The sequence below is a fragment of the Spermophilus citellus genome (assembly GCF_964194105.1).
Source record: "Spermophilus citellus genome assembly, chromosome: 7".
NCBI classification, from domain to species: Eukaryota; Metazoa; Chordata; class Mammalia; order Rodentia; family Sciuridae; genus Spermophilus; species Spermophilus citellus.
In genome coordinates this window covers 76,092,729-76,112,905 of record NC_138188.1, presented here as the reverse complement: position 1 = coordinate 76,112,905, position 20,177 = coordinate 76,092,729, and the positions used below count along the sequence as shown (strand labels likewise).

Below are 20,177 nucleotides of genomic sequence, written 5' to 3'. Positions count from 1 at the left end.
AAGAAAGAAGAAAGGAATGAAGTGATTATTGAAAATTATCTCCATGTATCAGGAGCCTGATTCCAGTCAGTCTGAAGGTTGAGTATATGCCTGAGTCAGATTGGCTTAAAGAGCAAGGAACAGAGTGGAAGCTTAGAATATTGGCTCATGCCAGATAGACTATCCTCTGCCCTATCTCATATAGATGTGAAGTATGGTGGAGTCTCAGCAACCTGAATCTAGGAAGAGGGAGGAAAAAGGAAGACCAATAGAATAGAGAATGATGTGTACATCCAAGTTGACTCATAGAGGCCATCAGGAAAAGAAATCTGCAACATTCAAAGGGCAAAGAGGGCTTAGGAGTCTGTATTAAGGGAGTCCACTCCCATCATTGTGGAATAATAGCATGAAACTAAACCAGACAAAAGTTCAATCCCCAACCTACAGCAGACCCAAGAGCAGCACTTCAGCAATTGAAGACAAGAATAGCTCAATCTAAATTGTGCTCTGTATGTATAATATGAATTGTAATTCATTCTGCTGTCGTATATAACAAATTAGAATAAAAATAATAAAAAGAAAAGAACAGCTCAGTCCATTGGAATCTATAGAAAACCAAACAAAGAATTCTCAATCTATTGGAATCTATTGGTTTCCAATAGACTCCTTCTTAGAGGGTACAAAGACTAATGGAGAAATAGGGAATACCTTTGTGACTTGTTTCACTGGGAGGGTAGGCTGACATTGTTCATGGACCAAGACTGAGCATTTGATTATTTAATTTTCAACTTCAACTCTTTCTAAGACACGTTCATCTAAAGGCAAAAACTAATCCGAATAATATTTTTTTTAAAGTGCCCAGCACCTGAATAAGACAAACTTTCTGATATCTGGAAGCTCATTCAGTGTAAGCCTCTTTTTTGTCCCAGTCAGTACCACCACCTGAGGCAGTTGCAACATTTAACCATTGCTTGTTTTTTGAAAAACACACTGGAAGTAGGGCTTTTCCTACTGTGGGCCCTGAAATCAAATCACCCCAAGTCTGTGAATGGTACTTCTTCAGGGATCTTGAAGAGAGGCCAAGTAGTGACAATTCACTGGGGACAGGGTTTTTCCCCACCCCTGCAAACTTTGTAATGGGAACACCGCATCTCCATGAGTTCGTTAGGCTACTGAGGTTTCAACAAATACTGTGTCCACAAAGCTTCTGTTTTTTAGAACTACCATGGAGCTGGTGAAAGGAACATGGAAATGGAACATATGCTAAAACCTCCCTGTTCTGAGATTCCTTATCTACTCTTATTTTTTTTTTGTTTTTGTTTTTTGTTTTTTGGTGTGTTGTTGTTGTTGTTAATGAAGACTCCTTAGATTGTTGCAAATATTTGGCCAATTTCCAGAGTTCTGAAAAGTTTTATTTTGACAATATTTGCCAGTATATTAATTGTTTTTATCAAAAAGTAGATTTTTCAGAGGTCTTCATTCCACTATTCAAAAAATCAGTGCAGCTACTGAGAACAGTTTGCATTTCCTGAAAGTGTTACACAAGGATACTATAAAACTGAAAAAATCATATTCGTATGCCGTAAGCCAGAGAAATGAAAATCTATGACTTTGCAAAAGCCTATATGCAAATGTTCATAGCAACACGATTCATAAAAGCCAAAAATAGAAATAATCCAAATATTTCATAATTGATGAATGATTTAAAAAAAATATAGCATAGCCACATGTGCAATATTAATTCAACAAGAAAAGAAGTACTGATACATATTACATTGTGGGTAATTCTTGAAAACATCATGCTGAATGAAAGCAACCAGTCATAAAGGACAACATATTTGTAAAATTCAATTCCTATGTAATGTGTACAATGGGCAAATCTATAGAGACAGAAAGCAAATTAGTAGTTGCCTAGAGATGGGTGAGAAGGGGGAACTGGGTGGGTATGGCTAAGGGGTGCCAAGTTTCTTTTGAAATGAAAAAAAAACGTTCTGGAATTAGTGGTGATTGTTGCACAACTCTGAATATACTAAAACCCACTGAACTGTGTCCTTTAAAAGGGTAAATTTTACTACAATAAAATAGAAGATAGTGAAGGCATCGATAAATTTCTTAAGTCATGATCTGCCCAGATTGAGTCAGGAGGATATAGACAACCTAAACAGACCAATATCAATTGAGGAAATAGAAGAAACCATCAAAAGACTACCAACTAAGAAAAGCCCAGGACCGGATGGGTATACAGCAGAGTTTTACAAAACCTTTAAAGAGAAACTAATACCAATACTTTTCAAGCTATTTCAGGAAATAGAAAAAGAGGGAGAACTTCCAAATTCATTCTACGAGGCCAACATCAACCTGATTCCTAAACCAGACAAAGACACTTCAAAGAAAGAAAACTACAGACCAATATCTCTAATGAACCTAGATTCAAAAATCCTCAATAAAATTCTGGCAAATCGGATACAAAAACATATCCAAAAAATTGTGCACCATGATCAAGTAGGATTCATCCCTGGGATGCAAGACTGGTTCAATATATGGAAATCAATAAATGTTATTCACCACATCAATAGACTTAAAAATAAGAACCATATGATCATCTTGATAGATGCAGAAACAGCATTCGACAAATTACAGCATCCCTTTATGTTCAAAACTCTAGAAAAACTAGGAATAACAGGAACATACCTCAATATTGTAAAAGCAATCTATGCTAAGCCTCAGGCTAGCATCATTCTGAATGGAGAAAAATTGAAGGCATTCCCTCTAAAATCTGGAACAAGACAGAGATGCCCTCTCTCACCACTTCTGTTCAACATAGTTCTCAAAACACTGGCCAGAGCAATTAGACAGACGAAAGAAATTAAAGGCATAAAAATAGGAAAAGAAGAACTCAAATTATCACTATTTGCAGATGACATGATTCTATACCTAGCAGACCCAAAAGGGTCTACAAAGAAACTATTGGAGCTAATAAATGAATTCAGCAAAGTGGCAGGATATAAAATCAACACGCATAAATCAAAGGCATTCCTGTATATCATCGACAAATCCTCTGAAATGGAAATGAGGACAACCACTCCATTCACAATATCCTCAAAAAAAAATAAAATACTTGGGAATCAACCTAACAAAAGAGGTGAAAGACTTATACAATGAAAACTACAGAACCCTAAAGAGAGAACTAGAAGAAGATCTTAGAAGATGGAAAAATATACCCTGTTCATGGATAGGCAGAACTAACATCATCAAAATGGCGATATTACCAAAAGTTCTCTATAGGTTTAACGCAATGCCAATCAAAATCCCAACAGCATTTCTTGTAGAAATAGAGAAAGCAATCATGAAATTCATATGGAAAAATAAAAGACCCAGAATAGCAAAAACAATTCTAAGCAGGAAGTGTGAATCAGGTGGTATAGTGATACCAGACTTCAAACTATACTACAGAGCAATAGTAACAAAAACAGCATGGTACTGGTATCAAAACAGGCGGGTGGACCAATGGTACAGAATCGAGGACACAGAAACCAATCCACAAAACTACAACTGTCTTATATTTGATAAAGGGGCTAAAAGCATGCAATGGAGGAAGGATAGCATCTTCAACAAATGGTGCTGGGAAAACTGGAAATCCATATGCAACAAAATGAAACTGAATCCCTTTCTCTCGCCATGCACAAAAGTTAACTCAAAATGGATCAAGGAGCTTGATATCAAATCAGAGACTCTGCGTCTGATAGAAGAAAAAGTTGGCTACGATCTACATACTGTGGGGTCAGGCTCCAAATTCCTTAATAGGACACCCATAGCACAAGAGTTAATAACTAGAATCAACAAATGGGACTTACTCAAACTAAAAAGTTTTTTCTCAGCAAAAGAAACAATAAGAGAGGTAAATAGGGAGCCTACATCTTAGAACAAATCTTTACTCCTCACACTTCAGATAGAGCCCTAATATCCAGAGTATACAAAGAACTCAAAAAAATAGACAATAAGATAACAAATAACCCAATCAACAAATGGGCCAAGGACCTGAACAGACATTTCTCAGAGGAGGACATACAATCAATCAACAAGTACATGAAAAAATGCTCACCATCTCTAGCAGTCAGAGAAATGCAAATCAAAACCACCTTAAAGATACCATCTCACTCCAGTAAGATTGGCAGCCATTCTGAAGTCAAACAACAACAAGTGCTGGTTAGGATGTGGGGAAAAGAGTACACTTGTACATTGCTGGTGGGACTGCAAATTGGTGAGGCCAATTTGGAAAGCAGTATGGAGATTTCTTGGAAATTTGACCCAGCTATTCCCCTTCTCGGTCTATTCCCTAAAGACCTAAAAAGAGCATACTACAGGGACACTGCTACATCGATGTTCATAACAGCACAATTCACAATAGCAAGACTGTGGAACCAACCTAGATGCCCTTCAATAGACGAATGGATAAAAAAAATGTGGCATTTATACACAATGGAGTATTACTCTGCATTAAAAAAATGACAAAATCATTGAATTTGGAGGGAAATGGATGGCAATAGAGCAGATTATGCTTAGTGAAGCTAGCCAATCCCTAAAAAACAAATGCCAAATGTCTTCTTTGATATAAGAAGAGTAACTAAGAACAGAGTAGGGACGAAGAGCATGAGAAGAAGATTAACATTAAACAGGGATGAGAGGTGGGAGGGAAAGGGAGAGAGAAAGGAAATTGCATGGAAATTGAAGGAGACCCTCAGGGGTATACAAAATTACATATAAGAGGAAGTGAGGGGAAAGGGGAAAAAAATACAAGGGGGAGAAATGAATTACAGTAGAGGGGGTAGAGAGAGAAGAGGGGAGGGGAGGGGAGGGGATGGGGGATAGTAGAGGATAGGAAAGGCAACAGAATACAACAGACACTAGTATGGCAATATGTAAATCAATGGATGTGTAACCCATGTGATTCTGCAATCTGTATACGATGTAAAAATGGGAGTTCATAACCCACTTGAATCAAAGTGTGAAATATGATATATCAAGAACTATGTAATGTTTTGAACAACCAACAATAAAAATTAAATGTATATATATATATATATAATCTAAATAGAAACCAAAAAAAGGGTAAATTTTAAACATATCAATTATATCTCAATAAGGTCACTTTTTATTTTAAAATTAGCCTGTTCCCTTTTGTCTAGGTGTTTTCCAGTTTCCACATGTACTTTGTTTATAGACTCCACTCAGAGTCCTGACTTTGAGGAACTCAATGGGAGCCTGATTCAACCTCCTGCTCCCAGTCCCATTTGCTGGTGTCTGTTCCCTGTTTTGTCTTGTCACATAAAACAAGAACCTTCACCTCAGGGGCCAGGCAAAATCCCACTCTTTCTGGGAGAGGTAGAAAGAATATTTAAAGAATTAATGGTCAAAGAATTCTCATAGAGGCCATCAGGAAAAGAAATCTGCAAAGTTGTTGAAAAACATTAATGAAAGTCAGCCTGTGTCCTGTCCTACCTAAAATCTTTCTCATGGATGGATGCCAAAAGGAGGCCAATGAAAAAGGCTTCACAGTGGCTAAGTACTGTCTCCTGCTCTGGGATGCCCAATTATTGTTATTCCCTAACTCAGAGAGACATATAAAATTGTTAAAATTTTAGCTGTTGTCTTTTTACCTGCTTTTTGGGCAGCCCAAATTTATTTTCTTCTCAAGCTAGGCCAAAGATAAAACAACTTTAGGTAAGCCACATGTCCTCTGAAGCATTTTCACACAGGTTCAGGTCACTTACTTGTTTTATGACTTCAGTTCTTTAATGGCTCGAGAAAAGTTGTGATTTGCAACTTGTGCAGTTTTCTGTTCGAAGTTAGGCAGGATGGGAGTCACATTCTCTTCCCCTCTCCACATTCTAAGCAGAAGCCCGCCCGTTCAGTGTATGCTTTCACTTTAGACATTGCATTTTTCATGCCTAGAAATTCCATTTGGATCTTGTTATATCTGTAATTTCTCTCTTCATTATATTTGTGTCTTCTTTTATATCCTTGAGCATAATTGTGAGATTTATAATAGCTATTTCAGGTTCCTTGTCTACCAGAATTCACATATGTGTGTGGGGTAGTATATGATTACAATGTGAAATGATTCTTTGTTTTTCTTCCACAATGTTTATTACTGCAATATAGTTGTAAAATATGATGGGATTTGTTGTTACATATTTGTACATGCACACAATACACAATATAACAATATAATTTGGCCAATATCACACCCGAGCACTTCCCCCTGCCTTCCTGTCTCCCACCTCTTGTCCCTTTCTTTTACAATCTCCCTTTGATTTTCATGAGATCCCCTACTAATTTGCTTTTCCTTTTTTCTCTCTACCTTCCACATGTAAGTGAAAACACAGAACCCTTGACCTTCTAAGTTTGACTTATTTTTCTTACCATAGTATTCTCTAGTTCCATCCATTTTCCTGCAACTGACATAATTTCATTTTTCTTTATGGCTGAATAAAACTCCATTGAGGGTATATGTACTACATTTTCCTTATCCATTCATCTGTTGATGGAAACCTAGGCTGGTTCCATAGTTTGGCTATTGTGAATTGTGCTGTTATGAACATGGGCATGCATGTATCATTATAGTATGATAACTTTAATTTTTTAGGATGAATAGCGAGGAGTGGTATACCTGGGTCATACCATGGTTCCATGTCTAGTCTTCTGAGAAACCTCCATACTGATGTCCCTAGTGGTTGCACAAAATTAAAATCTCACCAACAGTAGAAAAGTATTCATTTCTTTCCACATCCTCTCCAGTTTTTATTGTTTGTATTCCCAAATACTGCCATTCTGAATGCTATGAGATAAAATCTCAGTGTAATTTTGATTTGCAGTTCCCTAATTACTAATGATATTGAACAATTTTTCATATATTTATTGGCCATCTGTATTTCTTCTTTTTTTTATTGGTTGTTCACAACATTACAAAGCTCATGACAAATCATATTTCATACATTAGAATCAAGTGGGTTATGAACTCCCATTTTTACCCCAAATACTGATTGCAGAATCACATAGGTTACACATCACATTTTTACATACTGCCATATTAGTGACTGTTGTATTCTGCTACCTTTCCTATCCTCTACTATCCCCCGTCCCCTCCCCTCCCATCTTCTCTCTCTACCCATCTACTGTAATTCATTTCCCTCCATGTTTCTTATCCCATTCCCCTCATAACCTCTTATATATAATTTTGTATAACAATGAGGGTCTCCCTCCATTTCCATGTGATTTCCTTTTTTTTCTCCCTTTCCCTCCCGCCTCATGTTTCTGTTTAATGTTAATCTTTTCTTCCTGCTCTTCCTCCCTGTTCTGTTCTTAGTTGCTCTCATTATATCAAAGAAGACATTTGGTATTTGTTTTTTAGGGATTAGCTAGCTTCACTAAGCATAATCTGCTCTAGTGCCATCCATTTCCCTGCAAATTCCGTGATTTTGTCATTTTTTAGTGCTGTGTAATACTCCATGGTGTATAAATGCCACATTTTTTTTTATCCATTCATCTATTGAAGGGCATCTGGGTTGATTCCACAGTCTAGCAATTGTGAATTGTGCTGCTATGAACATCGATGTGGCAGTATCCCTGTAGTGTGCTCTTTTAAGGTTTTCAGGAAATAGTCCGAAAAGGGCAATAGCTGGGTCAAATGGTGGTTCCATTCCCAGCTTTCCCAGGAATCTCCATACTGCTTTCCAAATTGGCCACACCCGTTTGCAGTCCCACCAGCAGTGTACAAGAGTACCCTTTTCCCCACATCCTCGCCAGCACTCGTTGTTGTTTGACTCCGTCATGGCTGCCAATCTTACTGGGGTGAAGTGGTATCTTAGGGTGGTTTTGATTTGCATTTCCTTGACTGCTAGAGATGGTGAGCATTTTTTCATGTACTTGTTGATTGATTGTATGTCCTCCTCTGTGAACTGTTTGTTCATGTCCTTGGCCCATTTGTTGATTGGGTTGTTTGTTTTCTTATTGTCTAATTTTTTGAGTTCTTTGTATACTCTGGATATTAGGGCTCTATCTGAAGTGTGAGGAGTAAAAATTTGTTCCCATGATGTGGGCTCCCTATTTACCTCTCTTATTGTTTCTCTTGCTGAGAAAAAACTTTTCAGTTTAAGAAAGTCCCATTTGTTGATTCTTGTTATTAACTCTTGTGCTATGGGTGTCCTGTTAAGGAATTTTGAGCCCGTCCCCACAATCTGTAGATCGGAGCCAACTTTTTCTTCTATCAGACGCAGAGTCTCTGATTTGATATCTAGCTCCTTTATCCACTTTGAGTTGACTTTTGTGCATGGCGAGAGAAAGGGATTCAGGTTCATTTTGTTGCATATGGATTTCCAGTTTTCCCAACACCATTTGTTGAAGATGCTATCCTTTCTCCATTGCATGTTTTTAGCTCCTTTATCAAATATAAGATAGTTGTAGCTTTGTGGATTAGTCTCTGTGTCCTCTATTCTGTACCATTGGTCCACCCGCCTGTTCTGGTACCAGTACCATGCTGTTTTTATTACTATTGCTCTGTAATATAGTTTGAAATCTGGTATCGCTATACCACCTGATTCACACTTCCTGCTTAGAATTGTTTTTGCTATTCTGGGTCTTTTATTTTTCCATATGAATTCCATGATTGCTTTATCTATTTCTACAAGAAATGCCATTGGGATTTTGATTGGCATTGCATTGAACCTATAGAGAACTTTTGGTAATATCGCCATTTTGATGATGTTACTTCTGCCTATCCATGAACAAGGTATATTTTTCCATCTTCTAAGATCCTCTTCTATTTCTTTCTTTAGGGTTCTGTAGATTTCATTGTATAGGTCTTTCACCTCTTTTGTTAGGTTGATTCCCAAGTATTTTATTTTTTTTGAGGATATTGTGAATGGAGTGGTTGTCCTCATTTCCATTTCAGAAGTTTTGTTGCTGATATACAGAAATGCCTTTGATTTATGTGTGTTGATTTTATATCCTGCCACTTTGCTGAATTCATTTATTAGTTCTAGTAGTTTTTTGTAGACCCTTTTGGGTCTTCTAGGTATAGAATCATGTCATCTGCAAATAGTGATAATTTGAGTTCTTCTTTTCCTATTTTTATGCCTTTAATTTCTTTCGTCTGTCTAATTGCTCTGGCCAGTGTTTCGAGAACTATATTGAATAGAAGTGGTGATAGGGGGCATCCCTGTCTTGTTCCAGATTTTAGAGGAAATGCCTTCAATTTTTCTCCATTCAGAATGATGCTAGCCTGAGGCTTAGCATAGATAGCTTTTACAATGTCGAGGTAAGTTCCTGTTATCCCTAGTTTTTCTAATGTTTTGAACATAAAGGGATGCTGTACTTTGTCAAATGCTTTTTCTGCGTCTATTGAGATGATCATATGGTTCTTATCTTTAAGTCTATTGATGTGGTGAATAACATTTATTGATTTCCATATATTGAACCATCCTTGCATCCCAGGGATGAATCCTACTTGTTCATGGTGCACAATTTTTTTGATGTGCCTTTGTATCCGATTTGCCAGAATTTTATTGAGGATTTTTGCATCTAGGTTCATTAGAGATATTGGTCTGTAGTTTTCTTTCTTTGAGGTGTCTTTGTCTGGTTTCGGAATCAGGGTGATGTTGGCCTCATAGAATGAATTTGGAAGAGCTCCCTCTTTTTCTATTTCCTGAAATAACTTGAAAAGTATTGGTATTAATTCTTCTTTAAAGGTTTTGTAGAACTCCGCTGTATACCCATCTGGTCCTGGGCTTTTCTTGGTTGGAAATCTTTTGATTCCTTCTTCTATTTCATCTATTGATATTGGTCTGTTTAAGTTGTGAGTTTCCTCCTGACTCAGTCTGGGCAAATCATATGACTTAAGGAATTTATCGATGTCTTCACTATCTTCTATTTTATTGGAATATAGGTTTTCAAAATAATTTCTAATTGTTTTCTGTATTTCTGAAGCGTCTGTTGTAATATTGCCTTTTTCATCCCGTATGTTAGTAATTTGAGTTCTCGCTCTTCTTCTCTTCGTTAGTATGGCTAGGGGTCTGTCGATCTTATTTATTTTTTCAAAGAACCAACTTTTTGTTTTGTTAATTTTTTCAATAGTTTCTTTTGTTTCAATTTCATTGATTTCTGCTCTGATTTTAATTAATTCTTGCCTTCTGCTACATTTGCTATTGTTTTGCTCTTCCTTTTCTAGGGCTTTGAGATGAAGTGTGAGCTCATTTATTTGTTGGTTTTTCCTTTTTTTGAGGAATGACCTCCAGGCAATGAATTTCCCTCTTAACACTGCTTTCATTGTGTCCCATAGATTCCGATATGTTGTGTCTGTATTTTCATTTATCTCTAAGAAGTTTTTGATTTCCTCCTTTATGTCTTCTGTAACCCATTGATCATTCAGTAACGTATTGTTCATTGTCCATGTGATGTAGGATTTTTCCTTCCTTCTTTTATCATTGATTTCCAGTTTCATTCCATTATGATCTGATAAAGTGCATGGTATTATCTCAACCCCTTTATATTTACTGAGGGTTGCCCTATGGCATAATATATGATCTATTTTTGAGAAGGTTCCATGTGCTGCTGAGAAAAAAGTATATCCATTTGATGATGGTTGATATATTCTATATATGTCAGTTAAGTCTAGGTTATTGATTGTGATATTGAGGTCAATAGTTTCTTTATTCAACTTTTGTTTGGAGGATCTGTCCAATGGTGAGAGAGGTGTGTTGAAGTCACCCATGATTATTGTGTTGTGGTCTATTTGATTCTTGAACTTGAGGAGAGTTTGTTTTATGAATGTCGCAGCGCCATTATTTGGTGCATAAATATTGATAATTGTTATGTCTTGTTGGTGAATGGTTCCTTTTAACAGTATATAATGTCCTTCCTTATCCCTTTTGATTAACTTAGTCTTGAAGTCGATTTTATTCGATATGAGAATGGCCACCCCTGCTTGCTTACGAGGAGCGTGTGCGTGGTATATTTTTTCCCAACCTTTTACCTTGAGCCTGTGTATGTCTTTTCCAATCAGATGTGTCTCCTGGAGGCAGCATATTGTTGGATTTGTTTTTTTAATCCATGTTACCAGCCTATGTCTCTTTATTGGAGAGTTTAAGCCATTAACGTTTAGATTTACTATTGATATATGGTTTGTACTTCCTGCCATGTTTGATTATTTATCTCTTTTTTTTCCCTAATTTAGTTTGTTTCTCCATGATTATCTTTCCCCCCGTCCTCTGTCTTTACCGAGGCACTTCCCGCTGATGGTTTTGGTTATCGTTTTCCATTTCTTCCTCGTGTAGAGTTTTGCTCAAGACGCTTTGCAATGCTGGTTTTCTGGCTACAAATTCTTTTAGCTTTTGTTTATCATGAAAGATTTTTATTTCGTTGTCGTATCTGAAGCTTAATTTTGCTGGATACAGAATTCTTGGTTGGCATCCATTGTCTTTCAGTGTTTGAAATACGTTGTTCCAGGATCTTCTCGCTTTCAGCGTCTGTGATGAAAAATCCGTTGTCAACCTTATTGGTTTACCCCTAAATGTAATCTGCCTCTTTTCTCTTGTAGCTTTTAATATTTTCTCTTTGTTCTGTATATTGGATAGCTTCATAACAATGTGTCTTGGCGTTGGTCTACTGTGATTTTGTGTGCTCGGTGTCCTGTATGCATCTACAATTTGTATATCTGTTTCATTTTTTATTTCTGGAAAGTTTTCTGTAATTATTTCCTTCAGCAAGTTACTCATTCCCTTGGCATGAATCTCTGTGCCTTCCTCTATCCCGATGACTCGTAAGTTTGGTTTTTTTAAATTATCCCAAATCTCTTGGATGTTTTTCTCGTGATTTTTTACTAGTTTATCTGAGTTGGCTAGACTCTTTTCAAGATGATATATTTTGTCTTCATTATCTGACGTTCTGGCTTCTACTTGCTCCACTCTGTTAGTGATACTCTCAATTGAGTTTTTAATTTGGTTTATCGTTTCCTTCATTTCTAGAATTATTGTTTGATTTTTTTTATAATCTCTATCTCCTAATAAAGATGCTTAACTTCTTCTTTTATCTGTTTATGTAATTCATTTTCAATGTGCTCTTTAAGGTTCCTTTCCATCTGTCTAAGGTGTTCCTTGAGTTCTTTATATGGCCATTTTTCTGATGACTCCAGGTCCTCCTGAATATTTAGGCTGTCTTTCATTGTTTGTACTCCTTTTCTTCCTTGCTTTTTTATGCTTATGATACTTCTTGTTCTGTTTGACTGCTGAGTTACTGTTTACTCTTATAAATTTATTTGATGCTTGGCAGGAGAGGTATTAGAAGGGAAGGGAAGAAGTGACTGAAGAGAGTGAGTGTAGGCAGGTGGAATTCAAGAGAGGGGGAATAAGAAAATTGAAAAGACAAAAGAAAAAAGTGAAAAGAAAGAAAGAAAAAACGAAAAAATAAAAATTTAAAACAAACAAAAAAAATTATAATGATAATAAAAAATGGAAATTGAAGTTTAAAAAATAATAATAATAATAATAATAGAATAAAAAGAATTGAAAAAATTGAAACCATTAATAAGAAAGTTAAAGAACAACAACAACATCAACTACAAAAAGTGAGAATAAAAAAAAATACTAATAATAATCATTAAAATAATAATAATAATAATAATAATAATAAATGCAGTCATAGAGCTCGATTAACTTCTCTTCCAGTAGGTGGAGCTATGCCCACTGGGCCAGGCTTCTCCTCGTGATAGGTGGGAACCAATCACTGTGCTTCAGCTCTTCTTCCCAGACTGTGCGAGTCTCCAGTCCTGAGTGCCTAGGTCCTTCTCTTGTGGTTCCTCAATCCAGGCCCCACTCACCTGTGATGCTTACCACATTACTGGCTACACGCCGGGACTGCTGCTCCTGGGAGCCCTGTTTTCACGGATGCCTGGGCACACCCTTTCTGTTTGCCTCCCTCAGACCCTAAGTTTGTAGGGCTTGGGGCTGAGGACCCCCAGCGAATTTGTTTGCCCTCAGGTAGCAACTTCCCTGGTAGCTGGTGCAAGGGACCTCTGTTGTCAGCCCTGGTGGGAGCGATAGCCGGGGGTTCTGCGCCACTAGTCCCACGTCACTCCTGATTCCCTGGGTCTGGCTATGGTGCTCAGTTGGCTTTTACCTCTGTAAGATCAGGTGGGCCGACTAGTTATTTCAGCAGAATCGTTAGTGCTGAGTCACGAGAAGCAGGCGATCCGGGGTTTAAATGCAGCAGATTAGTGCTCAGTGTGTGTTTTCTGAGGGGCCCAAAGTGTACGCCCTAGCTCCACGTCAGCTCAGCATTGCCTAGTGATCCTGAGCAAATAGGCTTTAGATAATTTACAGCTCTCTATGCCCGCGCAGTTGAAGAGGTCAGAGACTTGATCTCTCCGCGCCTGCCGCCATGTTAGACCTCCTCAATGATATTCATGTTACCCTTACAGTTTCCTGGCATAAGCAAGATCTTGGGGTTATACAAACTGCTGCTTCTGTCTCCAGTCCAGTTTTCTAGATCTGAAACCCTGCTGCCGTCGCCTCCACCTCTGGTCCGCGCTCTTGGGCGCCGCGCTTGTCCGCGACCTTAGCAGCGCCGCCGCGGAGGGCCCAAGCGGCTGCCGCCGCGGAGCACCCAAGCGGCTGCCCCCGCGGAGGGCCCAAGCGGCTGGCGCCGCACCTCTCCAACCCCGTCCTCTGGAGCACGGGTCCCCTCGCAGGGGGATGCCGAACGACCCCAGAGCAGGCTCTGCCCCAAGGTGCAGCAGGCAACAGGCGACCGAGGCACTTGAGGCCATGGTCCAGCCTTCGGAGGACAGGGCTCGGCACGCAGCCCAGTTCCAGTCTCTAGATGCGGCAGCTGGACCGTGTAAACAGGGCCATCAAGACAGCATGCAGAAAGCAAATGGCGGCTCCCGTGAAGTGGATTTTCGGCCCCGAAACTACAGCCCCGCCAACAATTCCAATCCACTAACTCTCCCTGTATAGACAATATTCAAAAAAAAAAAAAAAAAGGGCGGGGTGTACTGAGCTTTCTTTGCCTCACGTACTTACAATCCACTGCTGATTACCCATTCAGCTTCTCTGCCGGGAGCGAAGTGAAAGAGGAAGCAAATGGGCGCAATGCGCCCGAGGCTCTGAGCAGAAAAGCGTCCGGGAGCCAAGCGTCTCTTTTTCAATCTCTTTGTTTTTTCTGCTGCTTCGCTGGGTGGTCCACTACAGATTAATGGTGAAAGGAGCTCTAACAAGCTGGGTGAAGTCTCAATTAAAGCCGCTGTTCTGAGCACCAGGCTCAGCACTTCAGCAACCCCCTTACGCAGCGGCCATCTTCCTGTATTTCTTCTTTTGAGAGATATCTGTTTAATTCATTTGCCCATTTATTGATTGGGTTGTTTGATATTTTTGTAGTTTTTTGAGTTCTTTGTGTATTTTAGATATTAATCCTCTGTCAGAAGAGTAGCTAGGAAAGATTTTCTCCCACTCTTCAGGTTCTCTTTTTACATTCCTTTCTGTTGCTTTGCAGAAGTTTTTTGATTTGACACCACCCCATTTATTAACTCATGGCATTATTCCCTGAGCTTTAGGGGTCCTAGAATGATTCTTAATACATTGTTTCTGGATATTTCTTTATCAACTTATTATCCTCTTCTTAATGGGCTCTATTTTCTGCTTATGACTATACCTGATATATTTTCAATAAATTGTCAGACATTGTGATTTTTACAACTTTAAAATTTATAATTTTAGGGTGCTGCATTTTGTTGTTTATATCTGTAAGTATTGGATTTTGTTCAAAGGCAGAGTTAAGTAACTTGATGATCCTCCTGAGGTTTGCTTTTATGCTTTATTATGAATGATTCAGAGAAGGCTTCATTCTAGAACTAATTTAGTTTGAATGCTAAGGCATGACAATTTTGAGGAATCTGCCCCATGCTATATGAATTAGGAGTTCTCTCCACTCAGACTTGTAGGAACATGAACTATTCCAAGACTTTGAGAATTCAAGTAATTGTTTATTGATTCTTCTTTCCTTGACCTCAGCGAGTTTCCTCTCATGTATACTCAGATCACTACTCAGAAAAGATTCAAGAGAACCCTTCTGGAGAACTCTAGAGTTCTCAGGGTAGCTCTCTTCTCTCTAACACTCTACCCCCACCCCACACGAATTGTAGTTGCCTAGGTTTTCCTGAGCTCTGATCTATCTTTTCAATACAAAAATACTACCAGGCTCAGCTTTGGGTTTTCTGCCCAGCACTGTAACCTGGAAACTGTCTTCAAGAAGAAAATATGTATCATCAGAAGCCTCCCTTCATTTGTGTCTCTTCTGTTAGGGATCAGAGTTCAAAACAGATGCTTTGTTTTCCAGTTATTTATAAAAAAGCATTTGTTGTATTCTATTATCCCAAGTTATTTCCTTACCCCTTGTATCAGATGGAATGTATTATATTGCAAGTAACATAAAATCCAACTCAAATTAATTTCTATAAAACTGAGAGTTTATAAGCTGGAAGACTTTTAGTAGCAATCTGAGAAATGGTGATTAGGCTATAGCACAGGACAAGAACCAGAGATATTAAGGTAAAATTATGAGAGTTTGAACAGGAGGGAGCAAACTTGGGAGAAATGATCTGAGTCAAGGGGCTATTTTTTAGGGTAAGAGGAAAAAAGTAAATAAACCAATCTGGACCAGAGCTTTTGGATATTTGCATTGCACATAGACTTGGCTATCAAGATTGGGATCAAGAAAAGTAACTTTATATTCACTATTGACTTTAAAAACCAGATTTTTGTCCAGATGGATGCATATCACAAAATTGAGAGGCAAACTTATTTGATAGTAAGCTAGGATTCTGAGTTTCTCAATTTCCATCTCTTTCTTGGTTTCCCTTGCACGATAGCAGGCCAACCTCTTTTGGCCAGTTTCACTCACAGTAGCAATGACTACAGCACTTCCAGGATGCATATCTGAACAAAACATCCCAGAAAATGAGACATATAGAGATTATTTCTTAGATGTTGACAGAAAATATCTATTCTGTATATTTAGCCAAATTCTTCAGTCCATATGTCACCTCTGAACCAAAATCATGACCAGATGATAGGGTTATGTTGCTGCATGTGCAGTTTCTTCCCTAGAGACAGCATGAACTCAAGTTCCCACAAACACATGGGTTGAGTTGTAAAGGAGTAGTTCCTTAAATAAAAATCAGGTAGCAACCAAGAGAAGGATTAATTGATGTTGAGGAAGCAACCACAGAGTCCACTACACCATAGAAATTGCTTTTCAAAGATGTCTTAGATCCACATTCTGAAATTCAACAACCATATTCAAACCTTTCCATAAAAATCCAGAGTCCTGGCTCCAATGCCAAGAAGCACCATAAGCCTCACATATTCAGAAGGAGAGTGAGAATAAATAGTATCTTAGAAATAAATTTATTTTGTGAACTTATTTCTCTATAGAGGTTAAGTACATCTGCAATGCTCTGTATGCTCACACTGAGCTGAAATTGAGATTCAAGTAAGTAAACTGTCACTTAAGTATTTTACTCTGGTTCAGCCTATTACTAGACATGTGAACTTGAATAATTTACTTCATATTTGTAAAGTAAATCCAATTTAATGTTTACTGTAAAAAATAATAAAGGAAATTAGTTAAACATTGGAGTCATAACATGGCACTATTAATTATGTATGCCAAAATCCAAGAAAACCACCCCATAACAGTCAAGACCAGATATAACTTGCAGTAGATGATTTGATTTCAGCAAAACAATATAATGCAGCTTATTATTTTTTTTAAAAAAAATACCTTTATTTTATTTGTTCTTATTTTTATGTGGTGCCGGGGATCAACCCCAGTGCTTCATGCATGCTAGGCAAGTGCTCTACCACTGAGCCACAACCCCAGCCCCAACAAAGAAAATTTTAAATACATTTAAAATTTTTTAAATTAATTTCAAAAAATATGGCTTAAAATCTGAGGGGAGGAAAAGCTAATTACTTATTTTTTTTATTGGTTGTTCACAACATTACAAAGCTCTTGACATATCATATTTCATACATTAGATTGAAGTGGGTTATGAACCCCCAATTTTACCCCAAATGCAGATATAATGCAGCTTATTAAACTGATTGAATTTTTAGTTCTATGTTTATCAATTTCCTTCAACTTTGTAGGAGCTATAATCACAAAAGAGTATACCCAAATTAATATTTTTGTATTTAAATAATTTACAATAAATAATTTGTTACATCAAGACTCTACAATATTTTGCTTTGTAAAAATCGTCTTTGGATTATTCAAGTTCAAAACAAAAAAAATTATATAATTGTGAATCAAGAATAAGGAATTTAAGTTGATTTCTTAAAATGACGAACTTCTTAAGATGAACCGTAGATGGGGCAAAGAGGTGGGAGAGGAAAGGAGGGGGCATGGAAGTAAAAGAGATGGTGGAATGAGATGGACATCACTACCCTAAGTACATGTATGAAGACACAAAAGGTGTGACTCTACTTTGTGTACAACCAGAGACATGAAAAATTGTGCTATACATGTGTAATATGAATTGTAATGCATTCTGCTGTCATAATAACAAATTAGAATTAAAAAACCAAATATGTGTACTGTATGACCCTGAGATTGTTTATTTACATATAAATTTACATATATCTAAGTACTATGTTAATGATGTTTTATTTATACATTGTTAGATGATTACCACAATCAAACTAATTAATATATCCACAACTCACATAGTTACCATTTCTGTGTGTGTGTGTGTGTGTGTGCGTGTAGTGAGAACACTTACAACCTATTAATTTTAAGTGTACATGACACTTAAAATGAACAATAGTCACCATGCTCTACATTATATCTCCAGAACTTTTTCACTTTGTACAGCTGAAACTTTGCACTGTGTGTCCAATATCTCCTCTGTTCACCCATGTCTAACCCCCAGGAATCACCATTTTACCCTGGCTTTTATGAGTTTTACTTCCTTATAAAACTGTTACAAGCAGTATTCTTTTTCTGTGACTGGCTTTTTTCATTTAGTATAAGATCTTTAATATTTATTCATATTATAGCATGTAATAGAATTTCTTTCATTTTTAAGTTTGAATAATGTCAGTGTATGTGTGTGTGTGTGTGTGTATGTGTGTGTGTGTCATTTTCTTTATTCATTTGTTTATTGACAGAGGTCGTTTCCATATCTTGGTCATTATAAACAATGTTGCAGTGAACACAGGCAACATATTTTTCAGAATACTTACCTCATTTCCTCTGGGCATATACATAAAAGTAGGAAAGATGGATTCACATGGTTTTACATAATGACTATACCAGTTTGCATTCACACTAACAGTATACAAGGATCCCCTTTTCTCCACATCCTCACCAACACTTATTTTCTTTTGTCTTTTTGACAACATCCATTCCAACAGATATAAAGTAATATCTCATAGTGGTTTTGAGTTGCATTTCTCTGAGTGGTGTACAACATTATTTCATATATATATTAGCCATTTATATGTATTCTTTGGAGAAATGTCTATTCAGGTTTTTGGCCCATTTTTGTCAGATTATTTTTCTCTTAATGTAGAATATTAGTTTCTTAAATAGTTTCTTAGATGTATCAAGTCCATTTTCTGTTGTTATAACAAAATACCTGAGATTGGGTACTTTATAAACAAGAAGGACTTATTTAGCTCATAATTTAGAGGCTAAAAGTCTAGTGGGCAGTCACACCTGTTTGGTCTCTGGTTAGGACCCTATGGCAGATGATATCACAATGGTGAGAATGAGTACAGGAATGCATATGGCAATAAAGGAAGCCAGAGAGATTAAGGAGACAAGCTTATTCTTTTTACAAGAACCCTTTTTGTGGGAACTAACCAGGATCCTTCAAGAACTATATAAATCCCATTCTCCCTGCTTTCTGATCACTATGTCCTGAGCTGCTTTTCTCTTTCACATCTTTCTACCATGATGTTCTGCCTCGTGTCAGGCAAAGAGCACTGGAGCTGACCGTCTATGGCCTGAGACCTCTGAAAACATGAGGTCCAAATAAACTTTTCCTCCTCTAAAATTGTTCTTGTCAGGTCTTTTGGTAAACAGCAGGGCAAAGGCTGACTAAAACAGATATATGTACTGAGATGTGGGCTCATTGCTGTGACTAACCTGACCATGTGATTTGGAAGCCTTTGGAGATGGTTTGTAGGGGGAAGAATTTTGAAAAGCTTCGAGATACAAGCTGAAAAAGTTTTATATTGTTGTAAATAGACTTATTGAGCAGTTCTGGTGGGAGTTCCAAAAACCAGAATGCTGATAGGACTGTGCAAAGTAAAGATTGGGCTCAAGGTCCTCAGGGAATAGTCTGAGAAGGGCTATAGCTGGGTCAAATGGTGGATCCATTCCCAGCTTTCCCAAGAATCTCCATACTGCTTTAGAATACAACAGTCACTAATATGCCATTATGTAAAAATGTGAGTATGTAACAGATGTGATTCTGCAATCTGTATTTGGGGTAAAAATGGGAATTCAAAACCCAATTGAGTCAAATGTATGAAAGATGATATATCATGAGCTCTGTAATGTTTTGAACAATCAATAAAAAAAAAAAAAAAGATTGGGCTCAAGAAGTTTCCGTGGAAAAGGAGGACTCGATTAGAAACTGAACTAGAGATCATTCATGTTATATTCTGGCAAAGACGTTGTCTACATTTTGCCCATGTCCTGAGACTTTCTGTAAAACTGAATTTAAATGTGATGGATTAATTAATCTGGCAGAAGAAATTTCTAAGCAGCATAGCATTCAGGCAGTGGCATGGATATCGCTGGTGGCTTTTAGCCAAGTACTAAAAATTTTAGTTTATCCAAATACTGTGATAATCAGGAGCACAAAGAAAAGCAAAAAGATTTGGAAAATTTACAGTTTGACCAGAAAACTGCAAGTAAAAATAGGTTAAGGGAGATGTGGTTGTTCAAGACATTATAAAGCCACTAAAAAAAAAAAGCTAACTACTTTACCCAGAGACAATAGGAAAGATGGCTTGAGGACATCCCAGGAACTGTCAAGACCACAAGGTATAAATGTAAAACTTATTTTGAGAAAAGACCAGTGGGTCACCCTGCTTGCCCGTGGGCCTAGGAAGTTGTTTTACAAGGCTCAGCTG

General features: G+C 37.5%; 1 long non-coding RNA gene across 1 annotated transcript in view; it reads right to left on the bottom strand.

Moving 5' to 3' along the window:
• LOC308653485 overlaps positions 1 to 20,177 on the bottom strand; it is a 208,092-nt gene that overhangs the window by 158,123 nt on the left and 29,792 nt on the right. The gene's annotated exons all lie outside the window — the stretch shown is intronic.